The sequence below is a fragment of the Cupressus sempervirens genome, chromosome 8 (assembly GCF_028749045.1).
Source record: "Cupressus sempervirens isolate cs-2001-9-10 chromosome 8, ASM2874904v1, whole genome shotgun sequence".
NCBI lineage: Eukaryota > Viridiplantae > Streptophyta > Pinopsida > Cupressales > Cupressaceae > Cupressus > Cupressus sempervirens.
The window spans coordinates 124,225,287-124,251,739 of record NC_143125.1 but is presented as its reverse complement, the minus strand read 5'-3'; positions in this window follow the sequence as shown (position 1 = coordinate 124,251,739).

Here is a 26,453-nt window from a genome sequence, read left to right as displayed (position 1 = left end):
ATCTAATTACATACTTCATTCATTTAATTAATCCATTTATGAACTATAACAGTCAATCAATACAATAACATAACATTCATTAATATGATATAAAATTCATTAATATGCAATAGTAATCAAGACTTTATATTATATTATAAGAAGATTTTACAAAAGTTTTTCCCTGTTCAACTGGAGGCAATGGGGAAAAAACAACAGGGCAAAGAAAACCCCCGGTATAGCCTAGGACTAGAGTCCTATATACATTATAGATGCCCTTTATAAGGTTCTTTAAGAGGTCATACCTCCTTTCATACAAGGGGAGGATTTCTAATAGAAGTACCTCCAAAAAAAAAAGGTTGGATCAAAATCTTTCTCAGCCATATTCCCTTCCCAACATATTGGGGATTACAAATAATAGTGGCTAAGAGGGTTACAAATATTAATGTTGCAGGAAATTGGAGCAACAAAATTTTGAGGAGATCTCTAGTCTGGTTAAAGAAATGGTGGACACTACAGGTAAATGTTGCAATCCTTGAATAACCTGCAATAAAAAAACAATATTCCATTGCAACAAAAAGAAGTGGAGTAAGGTGTTAAAAGGTCTTACCCCCCTAAAAAAAATCTGACAAGTCACCTATTCTCAAATAGGAATTCATAAAACTATTTAGCACCTTACACTTCTAGCTTTGGTCACAAATAGGCATATACATGTACAAAGGAGAGTGTATGAATGATTTAGATCTACATATGTATACATATACAAGTATATATACTTGTGGGAGATATTTTGTATATATATAGATATACATACATATATGGAAATATACATTTAAACATATATAACCACATAAATAAAATTGTGAATACACATACACACACACACAAACACACACACACACACACACACACACACATATATATATATGTATATGTATATATATGTATATATATGTATATTTATATATATGTATATATACATATATGTATATATATGTAGATATGTATATATATGTGTATATATATATACATATATCTATATATATGTGTATATATATATACATGTATATATACATATATGTATATATACATATATACATATATGTATATATGTATCTATATATATGTATATATATATGTATATGTGTGTGTGTGTGTGTGTGTGTGTGTGTGTGTGTGTGTGTGTGTGTGTGTGTGTGTGTGTGTGTGTGTGTATAATTCTAGAGGACAGACAAAGATTAATGCTAAGGAGAATAATAAATAGTTGTTTGTGTCTATAATATATAAATTTAATCTAGAACCCACATAAATGGACAAACAAATTAGCTTCAAGGAAAGCTACAAAGCAGTGGTTTCCTAGCATGACACAGATTCCAATGGCCAAAGAAATGTAGAATATTTTGGTGCATTGGTTCAAACAAAGGTAAATAGGCACATTTTGGCTATCTTTGGCATAAAGGCTAATAGGCACATCATGACTATCTTCGGCATTCTCCTATGGCTCTTGTGGTTCTAATCTTATAACATGAGGCTTCCTCTTCTTTTTTGAGCAAAAGGCTGATGCACCCCTATAATAAGAAATAAATGTGTTTAATTCTAAACATTTTCTTTTAATATTATAAGTATTTCATTAATCTAAAGAACACAATAGGGATTTTTCTTTACTTGATAGTGCCACTTCATCTACCACATTTTTTTCAGCTCTAACCTCAACATGCTCAACACTAACATCATGCTCAACTCCATTACCATGATGTTCTCCATACTTAGAAATTATCACATAAAGGTTACACCAATTGCAATTTAAGATGCCAAGTTTTATTAATAATTACATAATTAATTTTCAATAAAAATTGAATAAGTACCTCTATCACTGTGATGCACATCAAGGCCTTCGTCATGTGTAGGACATGTGCCTTCATAATCATGAGTAGGATCTATGCTAGAAGATTTGCATATCAGGCATGCCTTGAACAAGATACTGAAATTTTTTATCAATAGATATATGCTTCTTGAAGGGTATAAGGTGTACTATGTGCCTAGTTGGGATTGCCATGGGTTGCCCATTGAGCTCAAATTTCTATAGTCAATAGACCAAGAGGCAAAGAAGGAGCTCACACTATTGAAACTAAGAAAGAAAGATGCTCAATTTTCCAAGAAAATTGTGTGTTTATATATGCTTAAACACATATATAACATGTGTTTTTATATTCAAGCAAATGCAATTGGTAGGTATAAAGCTAAATAACACAAACTTTACCAGTATTATTGATGCATGTGCCAATACAAGAGCTTTGGAATAAACTACGGACATGCATTAAAGCATAAAGGATTTTTGTTAGATTTTGTAGTCACAATTGCCATGGTAGACATGTTTGAAAAATGGAAGCATAGACAAGCCATGTAAATTTGTTGACAAAATTCATGAACAAAGTGTGGTCATGGTATAACACTACTAGTTTTTTATGTGTTGTTAAACTCCTTTACCCAACTCTTAGTTTTTTTTTGGGTGTTTAAAATGGATAGTATAGATATAAGAATGGTAAAGATTAAGCCCTAGAAATCATGAAACATATTGGGTGAACCAATGATGGTGCCTTGGAGGACACACAATAAAACAATTTAATTGCCTAATGTTATCACCTTGTTATCAAATTTGATCAATATTAAAAAAGTCTATTGAGATTCCATAAACTTTATCTTAATTACTTGATGTCAATGATTGAGAATTTCAAATCAGTCACAAATGAAACAAAAAATGTTTCTTTGATGTTCAGATCATAGTCCAAAAATCAAGTTGATGTTTTTCAAGTAAATATTTAACATCAAGCATCTATGAATTCCTCACTTCTATCAATCATTGGTATTGATTTTTTTCTAATGTCACATTCTATAACACTTACAAAATTCATCTTTGAAGCTAATTATAGGCTATCATAACTTTGAAATACAAAGATTTTTTCTTTTGCATAGAAGCATATTGGGACATTCAGAACATGATAATTGCTTAAATAGATATATCATATTAATTTAATACCACAAATTAAATCCAATATAATTACATGTATCAATACAAGAAATAAAAATTTAAACTTACTCCTTAATCCTATGTAGCCTCAAAAATCTATACACAATAAGATTAATGTAATAGAGACACAAATATATTATTCCCACCCTACACAGTTCAATGATCTAACAAACACCCCTTTAAATTCCCACTAATCAATGTTTCCCAGTCCCACATCATGTTTCTTATGAAAATAAAATGTTCCATAGCCACTTATAGTCTCTCTAAATATACATATGCCTAGGTGTAGAATAGGCCACCAAAGATGCTTAAACTTGAGTCTCAAGTTTCTGTTCTAATTTTTTTGGCTTTGAAGTACTCCCATTTTTTGAGTGGTATAAAGCACATCCCATGTCAAATCTATTTCAAAATGCTAAAACACTAGTCAACTAGTTCTCATCCAGATCACCCCACATAAAATCAAGGGAAGTAGGCCAAGTATGGACTTGAAGATATTGAGGCTCACTATTCACAACCTCCTCACATCAAGATTCTACATGACCAGACAATATTGGATTGGCTTCATATGTAGAGACACTTCTAGAATTTTTGAAGAAAAAAAATTGGAATTCTTAGTAGAAGTCTATTAGGAAATTAAACCCAATCCATATAATGGGAGGAATTTGAAATAAAGTGGAAAGCTTTCCATGACCACCTAGTCAATGGGATGTGTTGCAATACTGAAAGAAAGTAATATTTAACTTGTTCAATGGGAATCACAATGACACTTCCACTTGCACTAGGAAAGTTTATAGGCACATTTGGTTGTTTAGTGGGAAAGTGTATACAACTCTTTAAGTAAATGATGAATTTCTGGACACATCTACTTGCAATGGGAAAATTACCAAAAATAGGGGGACATTCACTTTTTAGTGGGAAAACTTATTCATTTCTTAGAACAAAGAAAACTCCTTCTAGTTATCTAGTGGTGGGTGAATCTAATGAATCATTTAGCTAGGGAGTAATAATAATCAACCAACCCAATGAAATTATTAACAATCAATGTCAAAATTTGAATAGCTTAGAAAAATATATCTTTGATGGTATAACATTCCAAAGGATAATAAGTTTACTCCACATTCATTATAATCCTTGAATAATTTTTGTAATGAAGTACTGATACAAAAAAAATACTGAACACGTCTTCAAAAGGACCCAAAATAATGAAACCAATTCACCCATTTGGAAATAAAAAGTGTACCTTATTTGGCCATTTGGGAAGCCATCACAGGTGTACAAAGGGACTAGCAACATGCTATAATAGCCTAGAGAATGACATATCAACCTGAATAGTTCACCAACACATATTCCTTTATATGCTCCTGAACTTCATTGAATATCATTGGAAATAAGTAATATTAATTTGATAATTATGATCACAACAATATAGAAACATCAATATTAATTTATTCTATGCTTAAAAACATGGAAACATGTTACCACACCTAGGTGACTCCATACATCAAGAAAATGGTTTTAAGCTTGGGCAATTTGCCTGAGTGAGCTCATGCCTTTCCTCAGCCATGGGACAACAAACAATGTAAAATGATGTGAATTGGCCTAAATGTGCTTCCACACCCTTCAGTGATGTACAACATGCAAAAATCTAATAAATGATGTCCAAATAATAGATAAAGCAAGCACTTAAATTTAGAGTTAAACCCACAAATAATAAATTTGTAAATAATATATCACATAAATATTCACAAATAATAGATTAATTAGGGGGGTTTTGTCCCTAAAACTATAAACATTGAGAGGAATTTTTTCCTCAAATGATTGTGGAAGAACCCAAGCCCATTCCTACAACATAACAATAACATTCTTCAGCATAGCCTAAAAATGATCCCTAACACCTTTTTAAATAGCTTTTGGAGGTAAAATATTCAATATTCAATTTGTATAATAATTATCTTTTTTGCCAAAATGACTTTCCAAAAGATTATTATACTTTTTCATGTACAAAGGAATTTACAAAGGTCTCATATTTCCATATTGCTCCTAGGTGTCCACTATGAGGAAAATAATTATTTTTTTCCATTAAAATTACATTTAGTATTACACTTAAATTGTCAATTTAATAATATAGCATTAGAAACTTAAGTGCAATGTTAAAATATTCCACCAAGTAGCATAAAATACTACAATGACATTTAAATCCAACTCTGACCACACCATGATGAAATTGAAGAAGTCGAATGATTATTGGAGCCAATTGGGTGAGCTTGTAAAAATAGTTGCTTCCTCTAGGAAATTCAGATAATAACTCAAATGTCAGAAAACACCTTTGAAAGTTCATGTGCTCCATGTTGTCAACCGAGTTCATTGCAATGAATATAAATATTAAAATATTGAACATGAATCCTCCAATAACTTTGGAGTCCCCTTTTCCTAAAACCTTTGGGAACTCAATAAATAGGCTAATTGGCATCAAACTTACTAGGCCTAAGAAGGGGGTATTACACTCTATGGTTCTCCTTGAATGCATTTTAAATATGTTAACTTTGCTATAGAAAATCATTAGCTTTAGGAACTTTGCTATTTAGAAAAATCAAATATTGGAATGATAATGCATCATATCCATATAGTGCCTTCAAAAGAGTATGATGAGTGAAGTTGTAGCAATATTCCCAAAGATGAAGGCATTTAATTTTTTCATTTTCTGCTCTACTAACATAATTCCTCTAGCACCCTTAAACTTACTTATTTAATGTCTCCATTTGTCCATTTGTTTGAGGATGATAATTAGTGTTTAGAATCAACTCAATGCCTATCATTGAAAAAGATCTTTGGCAAAATAAACTAATGAAGTTGCTACCCCTGTCAGTCACAATATTCTTGGGCAGCCCATGTATTCTAAACGCCTCTATAAAAAGAAAATTAGCCACCTATGGAGTCTTATATTATGAAGATAAAACATAAAAATGATCATATTTAGTGAGTTTTTCCATAGCCACAAAAATAGAATCCTTGTCATGCATTGATGGAAGACCTATGATAAAAGTTAAAATACATGGAAATGTTCTTCCAATTTTGATTTGCAATGGATAAGGGTGGTACATTTTCTAATTGGAAATACCTATTCTACTTTATTTGTTGACAAAACAAACACACTCTTTGTCATGCTTCAACACATCTTTGATGAATCCCTTCCATGAAAAGTGCTCTCTTGTTGGTAGGTCTTGTAGTTTCCCACTCAACTTGCTAATGGGGTATCATGACACATCATTGAAAGCTTCTCCTTCATATTTGATTCTAGAACAAGATACATTGGATACATATAGAGAATGAGCTCATGAACCACCCTGTACTTATAATCCTATAGCTTACCATCCCATATGTTAGTAAAAAATGGCTATTTGGCATGCTCAACTATTACAAAAGTCCTCTTTAGAGCAGACACCAGTCTTGGAATACAAATAGAGCTATTTGGATATAGCTATAACAACAACATTGTTCTTCCCCTAAGATGCTATAGGCTTATAGCTTAAAAAATTTTGTTTCCTATCTTTCAAATCTTTTTGATTGAGGAAAAACTTCAAGCTATTGTGATTCATTTTCACCACAAACTTCCATGAATCAAGTATTGCTTGAACTTTGCAAACACATGCATGATGGCCAACATCCCTTTGTAATAGATAGAAGCTCCTTTTTGATTACTACTTTCTACTCTCAAATGCTATGGGGTGTCTACTCAAATTCTATCTTTTGAAGCATCACACTCTTAAGGAAGTGATAAGTCTTGGATTTCCAAAATGTGGTACAAACTCATCACCTCCTTGTGATTGTCAAAAGCTCTTTTTGTTGATCCACCAAATGAGAAGGCCCCTTTTCTTCATCAGATTTGTCAATGGAGAAGCTAGTTGTAAAATCCCAATGAAAAATTTTTCCTAATAATTACAAAGACCAACAAATCCTCTCAAGTGTGATATAGTCTTAGGTCAATACCAAATAGTGATTGCCTTACTCTTTTTTGTCACCTACATGCTCGGAAGTATAGAAATGTTTCATGCTTGTTCAATATGTAGGTGTTGGTTCTTTGAATGAACATTTTTTATGATTTAAGTGTTAAGCAAGGTGGGATTTTTATTATGGTTTCTTCCCACATGATCACAAAAGATTATTCTCAATAGCATGATCTATGGAAGAAATTGATTTCCTTTATTAGGATAAGATTGTTTATGGATGCAAGAGACTAAATAGTAGTTCTAAGTGGTGACTTGAGTTATTATAGTTTTGATTAACCTTAGACATAATAGCATGGACAAGCATCCAAGAAAGGCACAATCCTTTAGACCATTTCTATTCCCTTAATACCTCATTCTAATAAACTGAAGCATATTCACAGTCAAGACATAATGATTGTTTGAATAGATCTCATGAGCTTTGGAACACACTTATCATTCTTCCTCTATTGTGACTATTTGATAGTTCAAATAATATATTTGATTACTAAATATAAATGGAAAGAATTTATATTTTTGTACTAGCATTTGGTCATGGTGTAGTGAGTCAATAATAAGCATTATATTTGAAACACAGATAATTACTATTGTTAATATTTCAAATCTAAAGCATCAAATTACAACATAAACATCAAGTTTGCATTAGAGTATGACCATTGTTTGACAAAGTTCATACAAAAGAGTACACAAATTTGGCACAAATAGACAAGATTATTATAGTGGCATCAATTTGTGCATCTTGCTAGCTCGATGGTGTTGAGGAATGAACATAGCATTAGCAAGCAACCTCATGCTCATAGTAATTACCTTAGAGAAAGCAATTCAAATCTAGTTATAAATGAGGATGAGAAAGAAAATGGAGTAAACATGGCAGACTAGGATCAACTAGAACACTATATGTTAAAACCCTATGACAAAACTTTATAGTGGCTAAAGCATTTTATAGACTAATATGATAAAACTTTCATGTGGATGAAACCCTATGTCTAGATACCATGAACACCCATGTAGCATCTTCTAAAATTCCTTTTAATAAATTTTGATCTAAAACACTAATGCGCATATATGCACTAAAGTTGAAATAGAAACCTAAAATAGTGTTACCTGTTGTGTCTTTCCCATGGCATAACAATGAGTTAGGATCCTATCCTCCCAAAGCAAGTGCTTGCATTCAACTTGTGCCTCCACCATAGAGCATGTCACCACAATTTTTGTAAAAAAAAATTATAGGATGGGGTCTATCCTCGAATGCACCAAAACACATGTATTATATGCTCTAGCTCATGGCACATCCAAACACCACTTCCAAGGCTCAACATGGACCTTGCTAAAAATGCCTCACCTCACTAAGGCATTCTCATTTTGTAAATGTTGGTCTACAAACACACCACTCCTCTAGAAAAGAAAACTAGTTAGTTAACTACAAAATAACACACAATAAAATTTCTTTCCCATTTGGCATGTTGATGAAAGAGTGGAAAAATATATGTAGATTTAATATGCAAGAGAGGGAGGTCTAGTATACCAAAAATATAAGTACAAAACAATTTTTAGATCTATCATATTGTTTCTTTTCCATGTTAAACCTAGATTCTAAATGGTAGCCCAAATTTCTATAGTGTAATGTATATAAATAATGCAACATTTGCCTTAATACTTTACTTTGAAAAAAATGACATGCTATAGGAGTCCATAATCATTACAATAGCATTGTTAATCAAACTAAAGGAAGAGAGCTAAAATAAGCTCTATTGTAATGATTTAATGATGTCTAGGAGAGAACTAAAATAATCTCTATCAAAAAGACATTTTTCTAAAAGAGTTAGTAAGAAAAATGATAAATTTCACTCCAAGAGGATGATTTTTAGTCCCCTACGAGAAGCACAACTTGGATTTTGAAACAATGTTTAGTGAGTTCGAGGTGAAACAATCTACTTTGTTCATATTGCAAACTAAGTGGTATGGTGATGAATCAAGTTCTTAGTATAGGTTGTAGATGTTGTGGATTTTTAAAAATTCCCAAAAATGATTCAACACAAGACAAGAGGACAAAAGCCTTAATACATTTTTCCAGTTATTGTTCTCTAAACAAAAAATAGATTATATGATATATCCCACACCATTCTCTTCTACAAAGGCCACTCACACATAAAAAGTAATTGAATTTACTTAAAAGGGGAAATATTCATTAGAAATATTATAATATATCACATCTTAAACTACACACTATTGCTAGGTGAATATTCAGATGAAAATTTGTGAAGTCCTCTTTTGACAAGAATTGAATTCTTTTGCAAGAATAATATTCAATAGAGCTCCAAATTATTCAATGCACATTGGACATTGTGTTTCATGAAAATTTACAATGCTAATAGGAATTTAGAAACAAGATTGCAAAGTCCACCTACTCATAGCCAAGAACTATGTTTACTTATGCAAGCGGGTATTCAACAAACAAATCAAAATTATTCAAGGAATCTTAGATTATGCATTGTTTGGATGCCAACAATACTACTAGGCATTTAAAAGTAGGATTGTAAAGTCCACACATCCAAAAAAAAATTCTCTAATGTGGCACAAACACAATATAAATGTATTTTTGAAATTAACTACATTGGAAAAGCTACAATTAATGACAAAATTTAGCCTATACAAAATCTCTTTATGGGATCCTTTAGCAACTTCTGAATTCTCTCCTACTAGTTGTTGTGGTGTCCACAACACATGCCCCATTCCTCAATAGGAATGGGGACCTTCCTACTTTTTTTGACTCTCGGACTCATAGTTCAAGAGTCGGGAGAAGAAATTTGATTATAGTTAGGAGTCTTAGAGTTACAACAAAAAAAAATTCAAAAAAAGTAAAAAAAAATCTCATGCGCATTTGCATCAAGGCACAATGCACTTTACGCAAGAGTAAAACCCTCCCTCCCTTTTCTTTTGCTCATTCTTACTGGAGAGAAAGGAGGGAGAGGTAAGAATACACCACCCCCCTTTTTTCTATCTAAGCCACATGCCCTCATTGGCATGCGTGCTACATGTGCCTAGCACATAGTGCGTAGCACCCTTTTGAGCATGCACACACTACACTTGAGCGATGTGCCACAACTAGTGCTCTTTTGGGCATGCGCAGTGCTTGTGTGTTGCGTCAGTGGTGCTCACGCTAGAGCCCCTTTTTGGGCACGTCCACAACACCTACTTGGTACTGCTTGCATGATGCATCATGTAGCCTTTTCGGCCCATGCACAGTGCCTACATGGAAATGCCTAGCTACGCCCCTTTTGGGGTGCACATGCAATACCTAGGCCCCCATGCAAGCAGTGTGTGGATGCCCATCGTGCACCCTTTTGGGTCCATGCACAGTGCACCCAGTAGCATATGCACACATAATGCTTGTGCTCTTGTGCAAACCCTTATGCCCACACCCACTCCATCAATTTTTATAAAAAAGAAAAAAAAATGATATATTTAAAAAAAATTAATTCAAAAGAAAATAATAAAAAATAAAATGAAACAAATAAGTCCCTAATGGGGACGTTTTTATTTCTTTTTTATGTTTTTCTTTTTCGATACCCAATGCTTAATCATGTTTTATTTTTCCCATGATGCCCAGGTATTATAATCAGATGGCTTCCACATCTAGATCAATAGTAAAGCTAGTTGTTTACAAGTTCCAAGGCATCACCTCAAAATCATGGTTACATGATGAGTATGCAAAGATCAAAGACACAAACCTCAGACACACAAACTAGGGAGAGTTCTTGAGAGTTTGTAATAGTCCAATGAAAAGGTCATCTTTGAGGTCTACCCTGATCCATTCTGGATTAGAAAATGCAACATCACATCCTGAGACCATGCTGTCAGCTGAATTGATTATGACCCTATCTTAGCATTTTGTTCACCATGAAAGGGTGGTAAAGAGCATCATTGGGGAAGTTGTCTTGGATCTATGACCTGATAATATTGAGAGGGTTTTTCATTTACCCAGAGCTGATTAGTTCATCAGGTTTTCATATGAAGTAGCTGAGAGGTGGCATAAGGATCATTACCAAGAAGTCATTGACATCATATATTCTTTATACTTCATTGAGAAGCCACCTCAAGGGAAGAAAATCAACAAAGTTGATATGACTCGAGGATACATGAAGGATGACATCGAATATTCAATCATTCACCTAAGTAAAGTTATGGGATTGCCTATAGCTGGTCATCTCACTCCATTCATGGTCAACTTCATTAAGACCATTAGGCACACACAGATGCCACTGGATTGGGCCACCACACTTAGTGAGAACTTGTGTGACTAGTTGCAGATAGTAAATGACAAGAAGAAGTTCTATATGAATTCTTATGTTGTATATCTACTTGCAACAAGGGCAACTGACTATCTCAAGTTGTACAAGAAGAGCAGTATGTAGGACCCTAATGCATGGCCATATATAGTTCATCCTCAGTTGGTAAAGAAAAATCTCTCACTGCAGAGCATGGAGTATAGAAGTGTGAACAATGCCTTTATCTTTTCCATCATTTGATCCATTAAAGGGGATTATGGGAAGAGGCTTTTTTATGAAGCCAAGATGTAGATCAAATCTCTCAATGCATATTTCATCCAGTTTTGGAGATTTACGTACATTCAAGTTGGTGGTGCATCCATCAATCTAAAAAAGCTCCCAAGGTACCCAAGTGACAAGTTGGTTCCAATGGAAATATCCTGGCAGATTGTGTCAGCTTATGAGAGGATCAAAAGAAAATGGAGGCCTTGTTGGTATTGGCCTTTTGTAATAGGAGCATACTGTTACCACATTTTGTTTGCCCCACCAAATTTTAAAATTTGAATGTTACCCCACCCAATGGTCACCTCCCCGATTACTAATATTTTAATACCCACGAAGATATCAAAATTACCTAAGTTTTGAACATTATGATATTTTACGCCTCACAAGTTCTCCACCGTCAGATTAAGGCCGATCAATGCTCGTCGCCATCTCGCTATGATGAAGCTGTGCAAGGGTTACGATGGTGACATAGCGTCTAGTCGACGTGTGTCCGGTGGGTCCAGCTTGTAGGGCAGAGGATGTCGCGAGTCAGAAATGTTCTACGGTGACATAGTGACTGTCAAAAAAGGTGTGCCGACAACGGTGAGTCAGCATGTTTGGCAGCAAGGTTTGGCGAGCCAGTGAAGATAAATGGCAAGGTTTCTGGCAAGCAGTTGGGTTACGTACTTCATCTGCCCAATTGGCAGAGTTTCATGTCACAGCTGCAAATCAAAGGGAACCACGTGCACCAGATCTTCAGTTTAGCCAGCACAGAGACAAGTCTTCACGATCGTCAGATCTGCAAAGATCTACGGTTGGCGCTATCTCACCATTAGAAACTGCTCCAGAGATAACATTGGCAATGTAGCAACAGGGCAGCATGTGTCCTAGTGGGACCGTATTTGATGCTACCAACACAGTAGGGATTAAATGACTGATGGACCAATAAAGAAGTGCCACATGTACCACAGGCGTAGGGAATTACGAGGGAGGAAGGTTGCAGGAAGGTGGGTCTTCGTGACCGTTAGATTAGAGAAGATCAATGACTATCGCCATATCGCCATGGTGAAGATATGCTATCTTTACCATAGTGATGTAGTGATAGGTCACCACATATTAGTGGGGCCAAGTCTGGCCAGGGTGCGGTCGCTGAGGTGTTGCTAAGTGTCGGTTGGATATGACAACAGTTGCCAAGGTAGCACCAAATATGATGGGCCCAGGGTAAGGATAACATGGAGTATGACGAGTCTTCATGATCGTCAGATCTAGGTTGATCGATGGTCATCGCCACCTCACTATGGGTAAGTCACTCAAGGTTTATGTTGGCGACATAGCGCCTTGTTAACACGTGTCTCGCTGGCCTGGTTAGAAAGGACGATCGGTGAATGGCAGTTAATGTAATTGTTACAGTTAATATTAATATCTGCAAGGGTGGCATGGTTAGTTTGATGACGGAAGGTCAACTATGAAAGACTTCCCCAGGTGGCAGAATAAAGAAAGGTGATTGGCCCACATGACCCAGCTGGCTCGCATAGCCTGTTTGACTTGCTTCAACCCTGTTGATTCATGAACCAGGAAGCAAGGGTGATCAAGGTTATCTTGCGATCTTATCTTTGCGATCAATTTTGACCTAACAAAAATGAATGCAATGCATAGGGAAACACTCCACCATCTCAGTCGATCCATCTATTGTGTCAAGATCATTCATTGGTGCCGCTTCTATCTACTCAAGGCATTCCTTCAATTGAATATCTAATTTTGTACTTCAGAACCATGCTTGAGTGTGAACTTTGATTAGATATTTTGGGGTTCAATGGCAGTAGTTGATTAGTTAATGCAGAATCATTTCCCTCAGTTATGCCTAAACTATAAAGGCAATTTTGTAATCCTTTCCAAGGGTCGACTCTTTCTGACTTCTCTGATATTGCTCTGCAACTCTCAGTGTAACATTCCCTGTGCCTTTGAACTAAATGATTCTTTGTTTTATCTCCTTCAACCATTGATGTGTATGTGCATCCCTTTTGCCTCTCATTGGTGTATTGTTGAGATCTATAACCTGCATACTGTATCTATTTTTTGCCTACTAGATAATATATATGTGAGATTCCTCTTTCCTTGTGTTATTCTGTTTTGCTTCTTGATTTGCATGAGGTTATTAGATCAAAACAAGCCTGTATGTCTATATCCTTAGTTTCATTCTGGTTCAATAGTGCATATATGGGCAGAAATGGGTCTGAACACTCTATTTTGGTGCATCACCTCCGTAGTTTAGGTAGGGTAGAGTTGTTTTCTGCATCTCCTTCTTCCCCTTTTCTTTTCGAGAGTAGTTAGGTGCGCCCTGATAGTAAGATGAAGCTAGCCTTCTCCAGAGACTCAACCTCACATTTCAAGTCCCACAGCTTGGAGGTTGTTTCCATGTTTCACTAGGTTGTCCTTGTGCATAGGCCTTGGACAAGGGTGCAAACCTAAGTGACAACAATTTTTGGCATGCCCGGTGGGACAATCCTATTGAAGATTTATAGTCTACTAGTGTCAAAAAAGGAAGAATTCCAGAGATTAATGCTGAAGAGGTATTTTTGGCTTTGGTATTCAAGCCTTCAAGAGGCTGGTTCTTCACAGTTTTGGGTGACTCTGAACATCAACAAATCTAGTTCCAGGCCAAAGTTGCAGTGATTCATGCCCAGAGCTGAAACAAGGGCATCTTCTAGAGGTAAATTTCATTATCAAGAGCTTTCCCTTTCAAATCCTAGAAGAAGGAGGACTAGAATTTCATTATCACTAGTTAGGGGTGAAAAAATAGTTAATATACCTGTAAGGTCCATCTCTACTCCTCCTACTGCTCGAACTCAGCCTAGATTGCCATCAACGCTCATCAATAGAACACTTGTTTACATGGCACAGACAAGAGTTCATACTTTTTCCACCTTTAATGGTGGAAGTCCTTTTTTGTTAGCCCAAAGACATGATATACTAGTATCTACACTAAAAGACATACCTGATTTTACTGGTGAGACTTCTATCTCCCCTTTAGAGCATATCCAAGAAGTAGCAAATGTTTGTAATATTCATGGTATTATAGAGGATGATGTTGTTGTCATACTTCTAGCCTCATCTTTAAAAGGAAAAGCATTATAGTGGTATAGGGGCTTAGCTCATGGTTCTATAACTAATTGGGATGAACTAGGAGCAGGATTATGCAAACATTTTGAGGATAGAAGTGACCATCTGTCACTATTAGAGCAATTGACTACAATAAAAAGAGCCCCCCATGAGTGTATGACTGATTTTAATTATAGATTCCAAATGACATGGGATAGAATACCTACTGTAGTGAAACCTACCTCTGGTAATGCCTTCTTGCATTACCTTAGAGCTTTTAACAGTGATATTGCCACTACAATCCAAACTATGGGAGGGGATACCTAGCCTAATCTTATGAGATAGCCATAAAACCTGAGAACATCCTAATACAAGGAGGAAAAGTGGCTCCAAGGCCCCCTATGCCTTTCTTTCTTGATTTTCCTAATCACCAACCAACAATGGCCCCTCTTCCTACAACTTCTACATCACAAACCCTTACTCCAGTCCCTCGAGCTTCTACATCCTCAAATGGGATAGATGAGCTCAAAGAAATGCTCCAAGGTCTAGTGCTGAATACAGATAAAAGAGAGAAGACCCTAGATAAAAAATTGAAAGAGCAGGGGAGGGAGTTGAAGGACTAGGGGAAGAGATTAGAGGATAGTCTCTCTATGATACAAAAAATGAGTAACAAGGTGGTGACCTTAGAAAGGAAGCAAGCTCAAAGTGGCAAGCCTCCCCAACTGCAATATCAAGCTCCAAGTGGTGGTAGGCTTCCTAATCAGTGGAATAGATCCTTTGATCAGGGTAGGCAAAATAGTCATGCTTTTGCTTCAAGCTCAAATTAGAACAGAGCTATAGTCCCTCAAAATAACTTTTCCCAAGATCAAGATTTCTGTCCTTCTTACAACTATTCTTATACCTATTGCATGTGCCAGAAGGCAGAATCTTATATGGCCCTAACTGTCCAAGAACCTGTAGCAAAGCAATCATACAAGGAGGATTATCCCAAGGAGGCATCATATATTCAAGGACGTGATAATTGCTCTTTCATGAATCATCAGGATGGGGAGCATTGTAATGTAAACTAGGATTTTGTTGCTCATAACACAAGAAGCAGGAAGAGAGCTATGGAACATGCTACCCCTCCTTCTCCTAAGTAGGCCACAACTTCAAGTGCTACACCTCATATATAGGAAACAAATGAACAGGCAAGTACTTCACAAAAGCAAAAGGAAGATCCAAGAAAGAAAGATGCAGGTGATCCTTATGTTGCCCCATCTCAACTTCTTATAAGTATAGCTCCCAAAGTTTCTACCAAAGCGCCTAATGCACCTTTCAGTGTGATAGAGAAAATGAAGAAAACCAATGTGAATATATCTATGTGGGATGCTGTAGTAAGAATTAGAGAAGATTGAACTCAAGGATTAGCCATCTATCATGGAGAATGCCACAAGTCTAGTACAACCAGCATGGGATGTGGAGACAAATAAAAGGGTTAGACCTCCCCCATTCTATGTTTCCCTGACTATAAGAGCCAAATTAGTCCATAATTGCATGATAGATTCAGGAGCTAGTAGCTCAATAATGCCTACGTGTGTTGCTGATGCTTTAGGGATGAAATATGAGCCCATTGTTAGAAATGTGTTACAACTAGATGGTAGTACTATCAAAACCATAGGTATCCTTAGGAATGTGGAGATGGCCCTACATGCATGCCCCGGTTGCACTGTGATTCAAGATATATCTGTTGCTAAAGTCAAGCCCTATTTTTCCATCTGTCTTTCAAGAGACTTCACTACTCAGATTGGTGGATTCATATCTGTTGATTGGTCATATATGTCATTTAAGACCAGATATGGAGCCAATGCCTCAATTAGAGCAGAACCTCAAGCCCTTCATCACACTGAATCTTACACCCCCAACTTCATCAATATGAATTGCCCTATTCTAGAGATGAATGAAAATGACATAGCAAATGAGCCGATCACTTCAAAAGCAGAGATTCCTGATTTCTTCTTGGATGAGTGGGCAAATGCATATCAGTTTGAGACTATGTCAGAAATTCTTGAGACAGGCCTTAGTACATATTGCATAATAGAGAAAGAGGCTCGAGTTCCTGATCTTCTTGGGACTAATGATGATATAAATGGAATATGGAGTATGTACTTTGATGGCTCAAGGAATAGAAATGGATTAGGGGCTGGTGTTATGTTGGTCTCTCCTACACAAATAAGATAGTACTTCTCTTTCGAGCTCCAATTCAGTTGCACCAATAATGTGGCCGAGTATGAATCCTTGATTCAAGGTCTCTTACTTGCCCAAAAGAGGGGAATCCAAGCCTTGAATGTATATGGAGACAGTGACTTGGTAGTGAATCAGGTGAGAGGCTAGAATATCACTAAAAATGGCCTGCTCAAGTCTTACAAACATAGAGTCTGGGATTTTCTTGAGGGTTTCAATGCATTTAATATTCAGAGCATTCCTAGGAAAGAAAATAAACATGCTGATAGACTTGCAGTGGTGGGTGCAACTTATGATGTACCAGGGAATCTTGAGGAGGAGAAGAAGCAAAAAATTAGGGTGGTAGTGAGGCCTACCATCCCTAACAACAACACTCATTGGCAAGTGTTTGACTCTGATGAGAAAATTGTGAGTTTCTTGTAGAATGAGGTAGAATTCTCAGATAGAAACCAATCAAGGATGTAAGATTAGTATGGTGATCAGATCATTCACCTTAGTTCTAACAAGTTTCCCAAGGGTCTCATTACTTTGGAGAGTGTTTTTAATCTTGATGATCAAACAAGAGGCAAAGGAATAAATCTAGCTGCAGAAAAGGATGATTATGCCCCAGTTACAATTGCTGATTGAAAATCTCTAAATATAGGGAAGGTATGTTCTGAAACTAAGCAAGAAAACTTCATTCATTTATGTCAAGAATTTAATGATGTATTTTCTTGGACATATGATGACTTAAAAGGGTTTGACCCTAGTTTGTTTCAGCATACCATAGATCTAGTTGATAAGGCCAAACCAGTAAGGCAAAAATAGAGACCAGTGAATCCTAAGATTGAGCCCCTAATGAGAAAAGAATTATCCAAGTTGATAGAAGCCAATATAATATTTCCTATCAAACACTCATCATGGGCAGCTAACCTTGTCCCTGTAAGGAAGAAGAATGTGGAAATCAGGTTGTGTGTGGACTTTAGGGATCTTAATCAGGCTTCTCTTAAAGATCACCATCCTATCCCTTCCATAGAGAAAATTCTATCCAAGGTCAGTGGGTCAAGGAGATTCTCTTTTCTTGATGGATTCTCTGGTTACAACCAAGTGCTGGTTAAAGAATCTGATAGACATAAGACAACATTTACTACTAAATGGGGTACCTATGCTTACTACAAGATGCCATTTGGACTAACAAATACAGGTGCCACATTTCAGAAGGCAATGGAGATGGCCTTCAAAAAATTAATTGATAAGTTTGTCTTAGTATACGTTGATTATATAACTGTATATTCAAAAGATGTAGAAGATCATTTTGATCATCTAAGGCAGGTATTTCTAAGATGTAGAGAGTTTGGGGTTTCCCTCAATCCAGCCAAGTGTGTCTTTGCTACAAGCCACGGGAAATTATTGGGACACATTGTATCTGAGGATGGTCTGACCATTGATCCAGAAAGAACAAAGGCAACACTTGCCCTTCCTCTTCCTAAACACAAGAAGGGGTTGCAAAGTTTCCTTGGTAGAATAAACTTTGTGAGAAGGTTTATCCCTAATCTTGCTACCATGGTGAAACCTCTTACATCAATGCTCAAGAAAGACATGGTTTTCTCATGGACCAAGGAGGGGAAGGAGATTTTTGAAGAGATCAAGACAGCCATAGCCTCAACCCCTACTCTCATGAACCCAAATTTTGAGAAAGATTTCATCCTCTACACTTTAGGTGGTGAGTTGAGTATCTCTGTTGTCTTGACTCAGACAAATGACAAGGATGGGAGCAGCCCATAGCTTTCTTTAGTGAAGGGCTCAAAGAATATGAAGATAAGTATAGCTTTTTTGAGAAGCAAGCCCTTGCAATCATCAGAGCCTTGAAGAAATTCAAGCACCTCTTATCCCACAATAGAATCCATTTGTTGGTGCCCCATGCTAGTGTAAAATATTTTCTATTAAGCAAGGATATCAGTGAAAAGAGAGCTAGATGGATCACTAGGGTAATGGAATATGATGTTGATATTTAGATTACCAAGCTGGTAAGAGGGAGAGGATTGTGAAAAGAAATGTTATCAGGTCAAGATTCTGATGAAGAGGCTGCTATGGTATTAACAAAGCAGCAGGAGGAAATAAATGTTAACGGCCCAAAGAGCTGGATAAATAATATGAAGAGCTTCTTATTAGGGAATGGATACCCTTAGGGATTGGACAGAACTAAAAGGAGACAATATAGACTACAGTCCATTCCCTACGTTGTGATTGATAGTATATTATTCAGGAGGGATTTTAATGGGACCCTGTTGAGATGCATTGAAGAGGATCAAGCTGAGAGGATGATTAAGGAACTTCACGATGGCCCTGATGGTGGCCATTTCTCTCCAACAATAATTGCTATGAAGATCATGAGGGCTGGTTATTATTGGCCATCTCTGTTCCATGATTGTTATAGGTATGTGAGAAAATGTGAGAAATGTGCTTTCCTTTTAGGCAAACAAAGGCTTGCAGCTCTCCCCCTTCATCCTATTCAGGTGGATCAGCCCTTTACCCAGTGGGTGTTGGATTTTATAGGCCCTATTAATCCTCCATCTAGTGCAGGTCATAAATGGATTTTGGCTGCTACTGATTATTTTACTAGATGGATAGAAGCAGTTGCCTTGAAGGATGCTACAGAACCATTAGTTGTTGAATTCCTTGATGGGATTGTGTCTAGGTTTGGTGCTCCTACTATCATCTCAAATAAGGCTAAATCTTTTGTTGGAACCCAGATTTGTGCATGGGCAATGAATCATAATATCTACCTAAGCACATCATCCAATTATTATCCCCAGGGCAATGGTTTGGCTGAGTCTTCCAACAAGAATCTGATCAAAATCATGAAGAGGACAATAGAAGACAATCAGAGAGTCTGGCATAAGAAATTAAGAACTACTCTGTGGGCTGATAGGATAACACCCCAGAGATCTATTGGGAATTCACCTTTTGTGCTGGTATATGGTAGAGAGGCTAGACTCCCAATTTCACTAGAATTCCCTTCCTTGGAGTTGGCTCATCAGCTAGAATTGATTGAATATGGTGCCATGTTAGTAAGAATGGTAGAGCCGATGGAGCTAGAGGCAAAAAGAGATAAAGCTATGAAGACCCTGGAGTTGCATCAGCAACAGGTGAAAAGGAATTTCAACAGGAGGGTCAGGGACAAGACTTTCAAAGAGGGGGATCTAGTTCTAAAATGGGATGCTGATAGGGAAAAACTAGGAAGACATTCTAAGTTTGATGCATTGTGGAGTGGCCCTTACCTAATTGCCAATTGCAAACACGCTAATGCATTCCAACTGAGCAGACCCAACGGTGAAGTTCTGCCCATCCCAGTCAATGGGATTTATCTTAAAGCTTGCTTCTGATGAAGATTGTGAATCCATCTACATAGTTAGTCTAGTTCCTTTTCTTTTATTTCTTGCCTTTCAAGAAGTGCACGTGTACAGGGTTCTCCTTTTGAGTTGCCAGCTTCTGAAGTTTTGATAGTCTCAAGTTGTAGAGGAAGTTTTGTTTTGTTTTAGTTACAAAGGCAGATCTAGGGTTTTTTATGTTTTAATTTCTTGCAGAGGCGTTAGGGTTTTTTAGTTCTCAAACTTGTACCTTTCAGACCCATTTTTGACTCCATTGCCCAATGGATTGTTTACAGGTACTGGTCTTATGTTTCGAGCAGGCTCATGCCCCCTGTGAGTCACCAGAATGTTACCACATTTTGTTTGCCCTGCCAAATTTCAAAATTTGAATGTTACCCTGCCCAATGGTCACCTCCCTGATTACTAATATTTTAATACTCACGAAGATATCAAAATTACCTAAGTTTTGAACCATATGAAATGTTATGCCTCGCAAGTTCTCTGTCGTCAGATCAAGGCCTATCAATAGTCATCACCATCTTGCTATGATGAAGTTGTGCGAGGGTTACGATGGTGACATAGTGTCTAGTTGATGCGTGTCTAGTGGGTCCAGCTTGCAGGGTAGAGGATGGCGCAGGTTGGAGATGTTCTACGATGACATAGTGGCCATTGAAAAAGGTGTGTCGATGATGATGAGTCAGCATGTTCGGCGGCAAGGTTTGGCAGGTCAGAGAAGATAAACAACAAGGTTTCAGGCAAGTAGCTGGGTTATGTACTTCATCTACCCAGTTGGCAGAGTCTGGTGTCATGGCTGCAAATTAGAGGGAACCACGTGCACCAGATCTTTAGTTTAGCCAGCACATAGATGAGTCTTCACAATCATCTGATCTGCAGAGATCTACGGCTGGCGTTATCTCGCCATTAGAAATCGCTCGAGAGATAACATCGGTGATGTAGCGATAGGGCACCACGTGTCCTAGTGGGACCGTATTTCATGTTGCCAGTGCAGTAGGGATTAAATGACTAATGGATCAACAGGGAAGTGCCACATGTACCACGGGCCCAGCGAATTACAAGGGAGGAAGGTTGCAGGAAGATGGGTCTTCGTGACCATTAGATTAGAGAAGATCAACGACTGTCACTATATCGCCATGGTGAAGATATGTGATATTTACCATAGAGATGTAGCGATAGGTTACCACATGTTAGTGGGGCCAAGTCTCACTAGGGTGCGGTTGCTGAGGTGTTGCCAGGTGTCAGTTGGATACGACAGTAGTTGCCAAGGTGGCACCAAATATGATGGGCCAAAGGTAAGGACAGCATGGAGTATGATGAGTCTTCACGATCGTCAGATCTAGGCTAATCGATGGTTGTTATCACCTCACTATGGGTAAGTTGCTCGAGGTTTATGTTGGTGACATAGTGCCTTGTTGACACGTGTCTCGCTGGCCCGGTCAGAAAGGATGGTCAGTGGCTGGTGGTTAATGTAATTTTTGCAGTTAATATTAATATCTGCAAGGGTGGCGCGATTAGTTCGATGATGGAAGGTCAACCACGAAAGACTTCCCTAAGTGGCACAATGAAGAAAGGTGATTGGCCTGCATGACCCAGCTGGCTCGCATAGCCTATTTGACTTGCTTTAACCCTGTTGATTCATGAACCAAGAAGCAAGGGTGATCAAGGTTATCTTGCGATATGATCTTCGCGATCAATTTTGACCTACAAGAAATGAATGCAAGGCATAGGGAAACACTCCACCATCTCAGTCGATCCATCTACTATGTCAGGATCATTCATTAGTGCCACTTCTATCTACTCAAGGTGTTCCTTTAGTCGAATATCTGATTTTGTACTTCAGAACCATGCTCGAGTGTGATCTTTGGTTAGATATTTTGGGGTTCAATGGTAGTAGTTGAGCAGTTAATGCAGAATCATTTCCCTCAGTTATGCCTCAACTATAAAGGCAATTTTGTAATCTTTTCTAAGGGTCGACTCTTTCTGACTTCTCTGATATTGCTCTGCAACTCTCAGAGTAACATTTCCTGTGCCTTTGAATTGAATGATTCTTTGTTTTATCTCCTTCAGCCATTGATGTGTATGTGCATCCCTTTTGCCTCTCATTGGTGTATTGTCGAGATCTGTAACCTGCATACTGTATCTATTTTTTGCCTACTGGATAATATATAAGTGAGATTCCTCTTTCCTTGTGTTATTCAGTTTTGCTTCTTGATCTGCATGAGGTTATTAGATCAAAACAAGCCTGTATGTATATATCCTTAGTTTTATTCTGGTTCAATACTCCATATATGGGAAGAAATGGGTCTGAACACTCTATTTTGGTGCATCACCTCCGTAGTTTAGGTAGGGTAGAGTTATTTTCTGCATCTCCTTCTTCCCCTTTTCCTTCTAAGAGTAGTTAGGTGCACCCTGATAGTAAGAGGAAGCCGGCCTTCTCCGGAGACTCAACCTCATAGTTCAAGCCCCACATCTTGGAGGTTGTTTCCATGTTTCACTAGGTTGTCCTCATACATAGGCCTTGGACAAGGGTGCAAACCTAAGTGACAACACATACCAGGTAAAGAGAAAGCAAGATATCTTGACTTTCAAGTGGGAATGGGAGAATTATCCTCTTAAAGAATATAACTCTCCCCAACCATTCTTCGACAATGTTGGTAAAGTGAAAAACTTGGTAGGAAAAGAGTTCTATCACAAGGACGCCATTGAAGATCATTGGATATATGCCACAAATGACTACAATGTTCGTATCAAAGACTATTGTAGAATGAATTTGTATTTAATAGAGAAGGCTCTCCATTTGACCATCCCAAATGAGATAAGACTACAAGACTCACAGGAATCCCCTATTCAATACAAATAAAGTTGGCGAGAGGCCCATTCTGAATGTAGAAATTTATAGAGAGGAAGGAGATGATATTAATCATCAAGAAAGACATGTCATTAGAATGACAAAGAGTTGGATTAAGAAACCCTTTCCACTTGATCCAATTTCAGATACAGTGATATTCCATGCACATGCTCGCCTAGAAAGGGGAAAGGGAAACAAAGTCACATTCCCTATCTTCTTCTGCTCCACCATCCATTCAACCACCAAGTAGACCTCCACATATTCCAATAGCCCCATCACCATCCTAGCCACCTTTAGGTCCACAAAATCATCCAATGGCATTTTTCACAAATGTAGTTGATTCACCCATTAACTTGAGAGATCCACTACGTGACTTCCCTAAAAATCTTGAGAAATTTTGTCCAAGGTTCATTTATGGAGAAACAAGAACTGCCAAAGATCATGTCAAGGTTTTTAAGTAAATTTGCAACTGAAAGAAAATTGCTGATGAAGATGTGGTTCTTCTCTTATTTCCGTACTCTTTGGGGGTAATTTCCTTCAATTGGTATGTGAACCTACCACCAGGATGTATTGCAAACTGGGACACTTTCAAAAAATTGTTCTTGGAACAATTCAAAACATTCATCAACCCAACAGTGGTACATCAACAATTCATATCAATAAAAAGGGACCCAGCTGAGACAGTTTCACACTTCAACCATCGCTTTCACATGGCCTACTGCAAGTTGGAAACACCACACAAATTACTAGTTGAAGCCTCCATCCAAATTTATTTGAATGATATGGACCCTCTTACTGCAATCTTTTTGAGAAGACTTCCTACAACAAATATTGACACATTGGACAAAGTCTTTGTAGAAGCAATCACATTCACAAAGCAAGCTAATCCTAATGGAGGAAGAATGATGCTTCTGGCACAAATAATCCCTACAATTCCAACATACCTTGTGGGAGCACCCATCGTGCCTAGTTAGTTCATACCTACGAGCCCAGTTCCACTGCAATAGGCACCTACTCCACAAACTCAAGCGATAACATATCTAGGGTATGAGCCCCCAAATAAAAATTTCTTTGAACAAAAAGCAATGGTTCCTATGGAAGCAGGTAACGATCTCCTTTTAGAAGTTGGTCAAATGAAGAAGACCGTGTCACAAATGAATGAGTTGACATGTCTTAGATTGTCACAAGGACAAAATAACAACTTCAAAAGAAATAATTTTGGCCCCTACAACAACATTTTTGGTTAGAATTACAATAGGAACTTCAACAATAATAGTACCACCAATGCAAGAAAAAATGGTGCAGGAAACAACTTAAATCCTCCTGATCACAACAATGGCTTCTAAAGACAAAAATGAAAATGGAATACTCGACTGAAGAATGGAAGCATTCTTGTTGATAACAACAACAACTTTTAGTATGCTAATATCAATCAATACGATGATAGCCAAAATATGCCTAACAACGATGGTCTGTACTATAATAGTAATCAAGAGGTGAATCAAAACTCACAAGTAAATGATAATCCTCCTCCTATTCAATTCAATGCAATGCTATTAGAATCTTACAATTCTACATAGAATGTGCAAGTGGAACAACAAATAAGTGAGGAATTCTCATTCCCTTTTATTTAAGAACTCGATCTTCAACACGATAAGATTTTTTCCTTTCAAAATGATAATCAAAATAAATACAATCTTAGAAATAAAAGGGATCCTTTGACCAATGGAATTCCTCCTGGTTTTCAACCAACTCTACCTGATCCTAGAGAAAACAATAATCCACCATTGGTAAGGCTAGCCGAAGCAGGATAACAGTATTAGAATCAAGTGAATGTACCAACAATACTAAAGAACCCTACTTGGTCTACCGAAAAGTATAATGTAGTAGAAGATTTGAAGAAAATAAAAGCCAATATGTCCATGTTTGACATGTTGTAGAATTTTCCACAATAGAGACAAGCACTCATGAAGACATTGGATAATACAAAGGTTTCCATAATATGATTAATGTCCCTCAAAAGATGGTGCCACAATAAGTAAATGTTGTAGAATCAATGCCCACTATGTTCAAGGAAAAAGTTGAGGTGCCCCCATTTTTGCTAAGCATAAGGATATATGAGAAGAATATTCACAATTGTCATATTGATTCAGAAGCTTCATGTAATGTGATGCCATTATCAATAGCTCAAAGGCTAGGAGTTAATCCTCAACCCTCTAACTGAGTGGTAATATAGTTGGATAAAACAGATGTAAAAGTCATTGGGGTATTAAAAGATGTGTAGATATAGTTAACAGTTGATCCTCGGATCTAGGATATTATTGATATACATGTGGTTGATATCCTGGAGACATATGGATTACTCCTAAGCAGAGAATGGACAAAATGCCTCAGAGGACAGTTCTCTATAGACTTCACTCAATTATGGTTTCCATGGAAATGATTGAACAATCAAATCAAGATAGATGTTGAGTGAAAATTGAAAAAAATGATCACAAATTACAATGCCCCGAATGAGATAGCATTCATACAATCAAATTTGGGTTTTTACAAAGTGATGATGTTGAATATGGTTCCAAATAATACATCTCAAGATCAAAATGAAGAACCTAAGGTGTTGGTACCCAAAAATGAGACTGTTACACAATTCATAGAGAGTATGGTGACTAATCTACATTGTTTAGGAGAGGAAGCTGACCCTAGTATCCTCCTCCTTCCAAGATTTTTCTGATTGCACAAAGTTAGTCATTTAGAGTTTGAATATTCAGTATGCCAAGAAGTAGTAGTAAAGGTATTGACACAAATGATAGAAAACAAGAGTACAAAGACCTCAAAAGATGAAATTATTGAAATTCAAGATTCAATAAATTCATCCAAGCATTATTGAACAAACTGAAGAAGAAAGTGAAGATTTAAATGTATCATATAGTGATACCTCTTCAGATGGTGAAGGTTTATCTTCTCCTTCTCCAGGGATGACTAAAGTTCAAAGAAGAATATTATATGTCAAAGGTAAGGGATGGACTTCAGTAGTCATTCATCCTAAACCTAAAGTTGTGCAAATCAAAGAGCTAATAGGGGAAATTCATGAGAAAGAAGAAAAACACACACTTCCTCTATCCATAGGATATGAAGGGGACTCATCAAGCCCTACATGAGGAAATTTATAATGGATTCCCAAGAAACAGTCGTTCAAGGCTCAAGTAAAAGAAAAGTTAAGGATGAATAAGCACAAAGTGAAAAAACCCAAGGAAAATGCAGTTTGGATACTTTTCTTTGATGGTTCCAGATGAAAATTAGGAGCCAGTGTAGGTATTGAACTAATCAACCCAAAAGGTAGGTCTTTCTATGACACATACCGATTGCAATTTA